This window comes from Ctenocephalides felis, unplaced genomic scaffold, assembly GCF_003426905.1.
Source record: "Ctenocephalides felis isolate EL2017-DRISC unplaced genomic scaffold, ASM342690v1 CF-g0.4_SCAFFOLD_01886, whole genome shotgun sequence".
NCBI classification, from domain to species: domain Eukaryota; kingdom Metazoa; phylum Arthropoda; class Insecta; order Siphonaptera; family Pulicidae; genus Ctenocephalides; species Ctenocephalides felis.
The window spans coordinates 148,808,002-148,818,745 of NW_020538040.1; positions in this window are offsets into that span (position 1 = coordinate 148,808,002).

Here is a 10,744-nt window from a genome sequence, read left to right on the forward strand (position 1 = left end):
CGTTGATCCGTGTTCGCAAAATTATCGACGAAAATTTGTATCCGCACACGCACACACGCACACACACATCCAATATTTCTAAGGTATGCCAAAATGTTCAAAAACCTTTGAAACTTAAAAATATATACAAATTTTCATTTTAGATGTTTTGCGATTACTATAACTTACTCTACGGAAAGTTAAAAATAACATTCAATACATAATTATAAAAACTGTCTATGAATTTTTAGATTTTGGTTCTGTATATTATTTTACAGACAATTCAGAGCAACATAAGCATTTAATTTCTTATCATATAGCATTATTATGCCCTTAATATTCTCTTAATTATCATTATTTTAAACAAAATTCAATTTCAATAACTGTAATTTCTGTAATTATATTATAATCAAAGTAGCATGAATCTTGTGTAATGCTATGCATTATGTATTGGGGCTTATATCAAAGATTAAATGTGAAAATAAATAAATAAAAGTATATAACATAAATCCGCTTGTCAATAAATCCCATATTAATTAGTCTAATGGCTAGTATCTTATTTTATGAAACGAATAATCATTCTAAAGTCTCAAACATCGTAATATAAAAAGTACGTTTTGTTGATACTAATATACAAAATACTAATTATAAAAATAATTATTCATGAAAGCGCATCGGTATCATATTTCAAAAACTAATTTATCGATAACAGCGGCAAAAATTCTGAAGCATACGTATTCACAACAAATATGAAAACTTGCAATATTTTTATATAAAGTGCACTGATAATATTTTAATAAAAATCAAACTGTACTAAAAAAGTCACTTACATCCAAAAAAACTTAACATATTTGATAGATAGATCATATAATACATTAACAGCATACAGTAATCGATGTATCTTAATGATAATACAATATTTCCATTTTTATTTTTATTAATAAAATTCCACTATCCAGAAACAACATATAGTAATCAAAATATTGAATTATGAGGAGCACAAACAATATACCCTACAAACAATATGAGCTTTGAAGTAAAAAATATGATATTCATACCTTCTCACCTGGGGAGTCAAAAACAATTAATTTTGACATTTGTTTATGAAAATATTTAATTGCAAGAGTCACCAATGTTTGTTGCAAAATTTTTAATAAATTTACTACAGTAAAGCAAGTACTATATTATGAAAGAAATGAAAAAATATTCTGTTTATTAAAAATCATAAAATGAACAGAACAAACGAAACACGGAATAAACAAATCCACAACGTATTATACAAAAACCATAACAAACACCAATAATATTGAAATAGTTATTGAAAATACAATATCAATAAAAGTTATTTATAAATAACAAAGAAAAAATAATAAAACAAGCCATTGCAATTGAGATGGAATATTTACTTGAATGATTCTACTTGAGCGAATCATTGAAGTGAATGCAGAGCATTTCAAATAGTCTTCTATCAAATTCGTATAAAAGTCTTTTTGATATATCAATATGAATTGGAAACTACTCAAATCAAATCGAATCAAATCAGAGTTTCACAATGATGTAATATAATACAATTTCAAGTGATACCGACAAGATTTTATAGCAATTGATGAATAAATTCAATATTAGAAACAGAATATTATAAATTTTATTAAAAATTTATTAATTTGTAAAAATATTGGTTGTTATGGTGAACCATTTAGAAAATCTCTATAAATCGCTGTAAGTATATTTGAAACATTTTTGTATGAAAAGAGCTGGGTTTAAGGGTTCGCTGGTAAAAAGGTTCACCTTCGATATCTCAAAAACAAGTAAAGTTAAGATTTTTTAACAACGGTATTTGAAAGTAGAGGGAAAAAGATGTATAACCAGTCATCACCTTCATTTTACGACGTTGCTATCGGGAGACAAACAGCAATGTTTGAAAATCCATAACAAAAGTATTTTCTTTCGTTGTTAGTTTTATTGGTTATGAGCAGTGAGCACTGTTGTTTAGTTTACAAGACTTTAATATAGTGTTTAAGTATACGTTATTTAATTATTTTATAATACGTATTGTTAATTCTAAAGTAGATTCAACAGTGTTTTTTATATAACCTCTATAAAAGCTTACACTTGAGTGGGATAAAAAGGACCAACTGAACCTTTACCCTGGCAAAGGTGTAAACGATGAAAATAGTAAATAAAAAAAATAATTTAGTTTGAAATAAGCAATTTGACATGAGTTAAATTAAAATTCTTTCTAAATATCAAATCAAAGTTATTTACAGTGTTAACTCTGTACATATAAAATTTATATTTTGCATTAGTTGAAAAATATAAAATGTAACTATTATTTTGTAAAATCCCTTTAAAATTAAAATTAAGACCTTGGAACTGTTTGCCCCAGGAGGGTCCCATTTTACCCCGCCTATGGGGTAAAATGTCCAGATGACAATTCTTTGGAATTCTATAATATTTATTTATCATGGAATCAAGATAATAATTTGAGTTTCAACATCACAAATTAAATAAATATTTTACTGCAAAATTAATCTTGATTCTATGATAAATAAGGCTTAATTAGAGGTTAAGTGGTTTATAAATATTCTTATGTGTCATAATATTTTAGTTCACCAATACTATACAGGTGGCGCAAGAATTTACTTAATGACGTATGTTAATAACAAATATAAGAAACTTTCAATTGGCGTGCACTCTATCTAAATGTTTATATTAAGAGCTAATAGTATTAGAGATTTATTTTTTATTCATTTGGAAGCATTGGCGACCTTGGGGACCACACTAATATATTTATGTATATATATATATATATATATATATATAAGTATTATAGCGTCATTATAGAGTTCTGAATTTTTAACGTACTCAATCGAGTTTCTAAATAATTAAATTGTAATACTGAGAAATCATGTTCTTCTTTCATGTATCTACTATATCAAACTTGTGGTTCAGAGACGAGCTGAGTAAATTGCACGTTTCAAAAAGCACATTTTGAATAAATAAACAGATCATGTTCATGAAAACGATTTTACCTTTGAGTCATAGTTTGTTTGAACGCTCTAGAAATTAAACGACGATTCCGACGCTCTCGTATAATGAATCTGGAGTCGGATACTACTGAAATGTGCCTGTCAAACTAGTTCATGAAATTCGTTTACTAAATCGCAATGGTTTATTAAAATATACAAACATATAATACTGTCCAAGTTTTTAATGAAGGTGTGATTTAATTTGCAACAAGAAACACTCATAGACTAGGAGGCCACATGAGTGGTTTAGCAATAATTGTCAGTATTTATAAAAAAGTATTAATTTTAGTACGGAAGCTAGGGACTTATTTTAACAGAGTTAAATAGTGACTGGCGTTTTTCAATAGGATCTTAAACGATAGGATATTATTTCTTTGGTTGGTTTGAACAAGTAAATCCCGCATAGACCTTATACTACATGGACTTATCTTTTCTTACTATATCTTTTCTCCTATATATATATATATATATATATATATATATATATATATATATAAAAGATTGTGGATAATAAGCGTTTCATATTTCAACAAAATATAAATACAGACAACATGCAAATTTCTGTTCATTGCTATCTATTAAAAACGCGTTTTCTTCGTAATTAGTGAAATTAAAGTGAAAATATTTTGCAGTAATTAGGATTATGTTCGTGATCCACATCATTAAACCAAATTCAATGTGTATCGTATTTTATTTTCGTATATAAAACGACCGTGAATATTGATGAACAAACGAAATCTGATATTATAACTGGATATATTTACAGAACTAATAACGTGGTATGTGTTTGTAAAAATAATTTAGATAATTATTAGTAAATTTTATTCATTATTACCTGTATTAGCAAATTATTATAAAACGGTTTCGGGGGAAAATATTTTAGTTTTGGTAACGTAAACTGTAATTAAATTTTAATATAATACAGTTGTGCATATGTAGCACAAATTTAATTTTATTAAAAAGTTGATCTAAATTGTCTTTTTTAAATCAATTTTGAGTCACTCACAAATTCAAACAATATTTCACTAAGCTATTTGATCATTATTTTTGAATAGTAGAAATCTACTATTTTTGTTAGAGCAACTGATATGCGAATTAATATATAGTAATTGAAAAAGTGAAACAAAAAAAATAATAATGTTCATACAGTATTACTACTGATATTACACCATATTTTATATCACACAAAATTAGTAAATATCGTAATAAAATTGATGTACAGTAAATTTTATTCAAAATAAAAAGTAAAATATTCTAAATAAATAAAGTCAGTAAATTTTGAACGTGATCAGGTTTTTATATTTTTATTCGATATTTTTTGATAATAAAATTATCAAGTATTTTACCATTTTACAATCCTGATTTTGATGAAACTTGCCAACACACTTTAAAACATTTTTTTAAAAAAAAACCCTCAAATCCGTCCGATTTTCAAAATCTTAAGTTCATAGTTCAACAAAAAGTCTTAATTCATGAAAACTTGGGGCAATTGTGTTATTATTTCTACTGTGGTCTTAGAATTGTTATTCACAGTTACGGTTTTAGAGTTTATATGAACAAAATTAATAGAAATTGACCATAATAACCAAAAAATGGTACTAATTTCATCAAAGTCTTAGGTTGCACTTACGTGTGATAATATTTATTTCTTATTTTTTTCAGGATCGTAAGCTATCGCCCCGTTTCGGCTTGACGTTAATTTCTGGGACACCCTGTGTAATACTAATTGGCAATTATAGTTTGTAAGTACCTTGTTTTCATGACTTTATAAAATTTTGGAATCGTATGCGAAAATTTGCATATAATGTGCTTTTAGGAACATATTTTGCAAAAAAGTAATAAACGATGTTAATGATTTCATAAAATAGAAAAAATTAAATTCAAACCACGCAGAAATTTGATTGTGCAGTTTTATTATTTGTTGTTTTTATCTTTGCAATAAAACATAAAATGGCAATATAAGACAATGAAAACATTTACGGAAAATTTGGTGGTTTAACAAAATGTTGTAAGATTATTATAAATATAGTTTTCTTAATACAATCTCGTAATATTTCATTAATAGTAGGAATAAAAAATAATCAATGTGACATGGTCAAAAAAGTGTAAGAACGCATTTACCAACATTTATCTTTTTTTGAACAATACCCGTCTTAAATTGTCATTTACATAGATGCAAATTTCCATCATTCTTTTGCAATATGAACAACTCGTAATTATCATATTGCGAAGTATTCACAAAACATTTCAAACACTGACAGAAATGAATGCGATTTTTATTCTTGAATATACGTTTGTATATAAAAATATGCCCTCGGAAATATATATAAATCCCGATTTATCATGAGGAATATTTTAAAAATTTACCAGAAAGAAACTTTTTTCTGTGAGTGAAAGGCTGGGTCCTTTCACGCAAATTGTTGTCTGAGAAATGTTACGTGGAATATTTTTACGCAATGATATTCCCGCCAGGTAAGATTTACCGCGAGGGTGTTTTAGGCGTCGTCATGTTATTTCGGGTTTATTATATATACGCCAACCGTTTGGGGGCTCTTAGTTCAAGGGCTGACGAGCATTCGGGAATAGGCCCTAGAGAATGATAAAAGTTAGACAGAAACTTATACAATTCTAGACATTATATACAATTGTTGCAGACGAGTAGGTTTTATGCACAAAATAACTGCTGAATGATCTATGTTCGTAATAAATGTAATATTTATTTTTCACATAATAATATATTCACACTTCCCGTAGCGTAAATTATGGTCATCGCAAAAAAAAATCGAAAATTATATATCTTTACGTTCCAAAGGTTCTGAACATTTTGGCATACCTTAGAAAAAAACTGATGGATGTATATGATGATTGATATATGCGCGCGCGTGTGTGTATGTATGTGTGTGTTCGGATACAAATTTACGTCGACGATTTCGGTAACACGGATCATCTCTAATTTGGACAATTAAAAAAAACAATCGATTCCTATTGATGAGGAGATGTGCTGATTAGTTTTTGGCAAAGGCAGGTCTAGGCGTACGGAGTCTAGTATACGGGGCAAAAAGAGCCAGAAATGGTAATTCAGTTTTTGAGAGAACGGAGCGTCCGATTTGAATAATTCAAAAAACATTTCATTTGTATTGACAAGTTCTTTTCCATTTGTTGCAAATGCAAGTCTGGTGATTTCTGAGATCGAGTGACAAAAACAAAAAAAATGCCATCTGGCGATCAAAAATGATCATTAGATTATGCACATCAAATTATCAGATCTTTTCTAAGATTATAATATTAGTATCTATTAATTTTGTTTATATTTCTATGGGTTTCGTACCAATGTTTATCCCTTAGACTGCGATGCGACGTAAAAAATCATATCTTGTGGATAAATGTTAATTTATTATTTTTTTACTTCTGTTGACTTGAAAGAAATAGTATCATATAAACATAAAATAAAGGAAAAAAACTGATTATTGTTTGACAATTTAGAACTGACTACCATCAAACTTATTTATTTATGACGTAAAATTTTAGATTTATGCTATAAAATTTAATTTTGAATTATATTTTTGCAGATGTTTCTCCAATTAGCGTCGCGTGGAAATAAACCGGTACTGATAGCATTTGATCGTGTTTTGTGATAGTTTTTGTAAAAAGTGGTTATTTCAATATTTGTGTTGGTATTATTTAAATTTAGTGTTAGTTCAGTATTTTTTAGTATAAGTGATTGTGAAGTAATGAGGACAAAAATAAAATATTACGTTTTTCTGAGATCCTTCTCAGAGCTTTCTTCTGGAGATATCGAGGTAAATTATACTTTTATTACTTATATGATCCATTTTTAGCATTCTTCAACTAATATTTTTTCTATTTTAGGCAGATTCATACTTGGATATCGGCTGGTTTAAGGTAAGTGCTTTGAAAATTGTAAGCATGCTTCATATTTATCGTCATATAAAAATATGAACGAAGTCTTATATATGTAAAATAGTAGGAAGTAAAGTAAGCCAAGTATATACATATCTAATATACGTAGTCCACACACAAAAAAGTAGAGTTGTTGACAAAAAATATATATCACCATTTTGAATATGAGAAGATTTTTCTGCATTTTAATGCCACATTTTGAAAAAAAAAATGACAAAAGATAAGTTTTTTTATTTGAAATATTTTCACAATAATATATATAGTTTCTACTAAATTTACATAAAAATATTAGAGCACTTATTTCAAATTAAGCTACTGATTCTGTAAGATGTATTATTGGATTGATCTTTGGTTCGGTTGATCATCATATAATCAAAAAATGCAAAAAATTAATACATTTTTTTTTGCATCAACTTATTTATTATTATTCACCAAAACTTTTAGTTTTTGGTTTTGACTAGTTTAGTAGTTTGGAAACCTCAGTATACGATTCAGCTAACACTTAATTCTCGTTTTTCTATTGTGTGTATTCAGTAAAAAGACCTTTCACACAATTTAGCTTATTCAGACTGTCGAATCGCTATTAGTATTCAGATATTCTGTCGGCGTGAAACTTGAAGATTTTCAAGTACTTTCGGCGAATGAAAAATCCAGGCGATCGAGCACTAGATGCTTCTCGACGGGATTTGAAAAATAGTAAAATTTCAACGAAAAAGTATAAAATCTTCTAAAACGTCTGAATTTAAACACTATATTTATTATTTTAAGTAAATTATTTTCATTTTTACAGCAAAATAACAAACAAAGTGATCTATCTGTAGGTATATAAGTAACAGTTATTATTTTTGAAAATCTTACACAATCTTACTTTGGACTGACTCAATGCAATAATGGAAACTTGTCCCGAGCAAACATTCTTCATCTTTCCCTCTGTGGACGCTATCTTAAAATTAGTATAGTTTAGCTGTTATAATGACTGTCTCAAACGTACCCAGTCTCCCCTACTCTAGCTTATTTGGCAAACTTCAATGTGCAAAATTAAACTTTTTTTTACAATTTTATTTTTTCTTTTAAAAAAGGTATTTAGAACTCGAAAATGCATTGATTGTTATAATATGACAATAGTAATAAATTAATAATAATATTACATTTTTCCAAAACAATCGTAAATATTTTCTGGGAGCGGCCGGTAAAAATAATAAATGATGTTAAATTTTACATTTTTTGCTTATTATTATATTTGTTGTAATTATCATATAATAAATCACTGAATGCAGTTTTGAATTACATAGTAAAAACTTTTTGTTTGATTCTCCAACATTGTCAGTTATCTTTATTTTAGCGTCAAACCTGTTTCCTATTACTTACTAAAATTTGTATTTCTGGTAGAAAATACAAATTATTCTATAGGTTATATAGTATTTTGATCAAGTGCTTTCATACTCAACAACATCAAATAATTAAATATTAAATGCATGCAAATTGATTTTCATACAAAAAACTTGCTATCTGCTCAGCGAAATATTGTAGGCAAATTTTATTAGTTTTACATACCCTAAACAAAAAGAATATCACATAAAAATTATGATTTTTTTCGGATACAATTATATTTTTGCGTTTTTTTGAAAAAAAAAAATTGGTATTGCAAAACTTAACATACACTGTATGCGGGTAACCAATAATAGCTGATAAAGAAAATGATTAAAGCTTGATTTTAGTAATAAAAGTAGTAGATGATCTATGTCTGTGAAAGTTACAAACGCCCTAAAAACAGGAAATTTGTAGCATTATGTTTTGAAAATATTTATCATTTCACCCTTTTTTATAGGCATCGAGATGACGTTATTCATGCCTTAGGCTTATGATGAATTGTTTTTTTGTGGAATTTACCACATCCGCGATTCACTGCTAGGTTTAAAAAATCGGTTTTGGTAAAATATACAAGTATCAAAGTTGTATTATTATTATATAATATCAAAATTGTATCATTATTACTGCAATAGACTTGTAGGTTGTATATTCTATAAAGTACGTCAAAGTTGCAAGAGATATTTTTTTGCATTTTCATAATTAAAGTAATAAAATGGCACAAAATACTGTACTTACCACAGTTCAAGTATCTTGATAGATCATTAAAAGATTTCTTTAATATAGAACAAAATTATTCTCGCATTTGAAAATATGTATTTAATCATTAAACTGCTATACAAGGGTATCTCAAAACTCACAACGTAAAAAACGAAAAATTATAAGAAAAATAGAGAAACAAATTTTCACAAGTAGCACAACAAATATTTCGAACTGATTGTGAGTAAAATGAACTAGAAAAGTCTTGTTACTTTTAGGTTTTTATTTTTTTACTAGATTTTTTTATTATAAACCTATAAAGTATTTCACCATTCCACAATTCTGATTAAATGCATCAACTTTTGATGAAATTTCCAATACACTTCATTGCATTTTTTGCGATGAGGCTCTCACAATATTGAATAATTTTTTATAATATAATTCATAGTTTAACAAAAAGTCTTAATTGTTGAAACCTTGGGGCAATTGGGTATTATGTTTTTACTGTGTGTTTTAGAAATGCTGTTTACGGATACTGATCCAAAAGTTAAATGAACAAAATAATAAAATGTTCACATTAACCGAGAATTGGTCACATTTTTACCAAAGCTCTAGGTTGCTCTTAAAAGCTCATAAGTTTCAAACTATACTTGAGTTTTTTTTTCTTCATAGGTTTCTATGTTTATATACTTGATTATATGCCGATTTTTATGATCAGTACTATCACCCGTTTTCGGCTTGACGTTGAATTCTGGGACACCCTGTATCGTAGTATTTGTCATGTATTTTCAGATTCGTTGTGTTTGCAATTTTGTTTGCAAATTTATAATATTAATAAGTTTATCCCTTCCAAAGATTTATACTGCGCAATTCTGTCAGAATTATTTTCGCTTGAAAAAAAAATTCAATCATACTAATTCCAGATGCAAGAGTTTTTAATAAACACTTAAATAACTTCATTTATTTTTGATAGCTTATTTCATTATATCTTACGATTTCCATATCGTAAATGACGTTTATAGCGAAGTGTGTGCTCAATAAACAAATGTATTCCATAAATTGTAAATCGAGTATTGGCGCATGTGTTTTTGATTAAGTTATGGCGTGTTTTTAAATAACGTTTTTGATTGATATTGGAACATGAGCTATTAAAAAACGAATGTGCCGTTTTGTTTTATTGTCGGAACTGGCAACAAAATTTAAAATAAAATCTATTAATATAATATGTTTCGCAAATGTGTTTCCATTTGATATTCAATAACTGGATGTTGTATGACTAATGCGATTAAATTTGCATGCTAAATGCTACTTCGTTCTCTCGACTCTACGGAACTAAGTGTATTTATTTATAGTAAAGCTTTTTAAGATGAGATAATACGACGGTAATAAACTTAAATGATCGTTTAAGATAATAGTCGCATTTTAAAGGCTCTAACCAAAAGTAGCGTAAATAGAGGAAAATGCTGGATAATAAATACAGGCATAATGTTAAAAAAAATTAGAAACAGTTATATGGAATTTTCAAATATAAATAATATGCACTATAATCGTTAAGGATGAAGCTCAATGGTAAGCTATTGCATTAAATTCCAGAAAAACAAAATTCTAAAAATATAGAGCTTACAGAGGTATGTACTTAGGTATGAAATGGTCCTCTTTTCTCTTCTTTTTCAAATCGTTGTAATACTTTTACCATATTTAGATTGTGTTATGTTACGTTACGTTCAAGGGGTATTTATTTATTTATT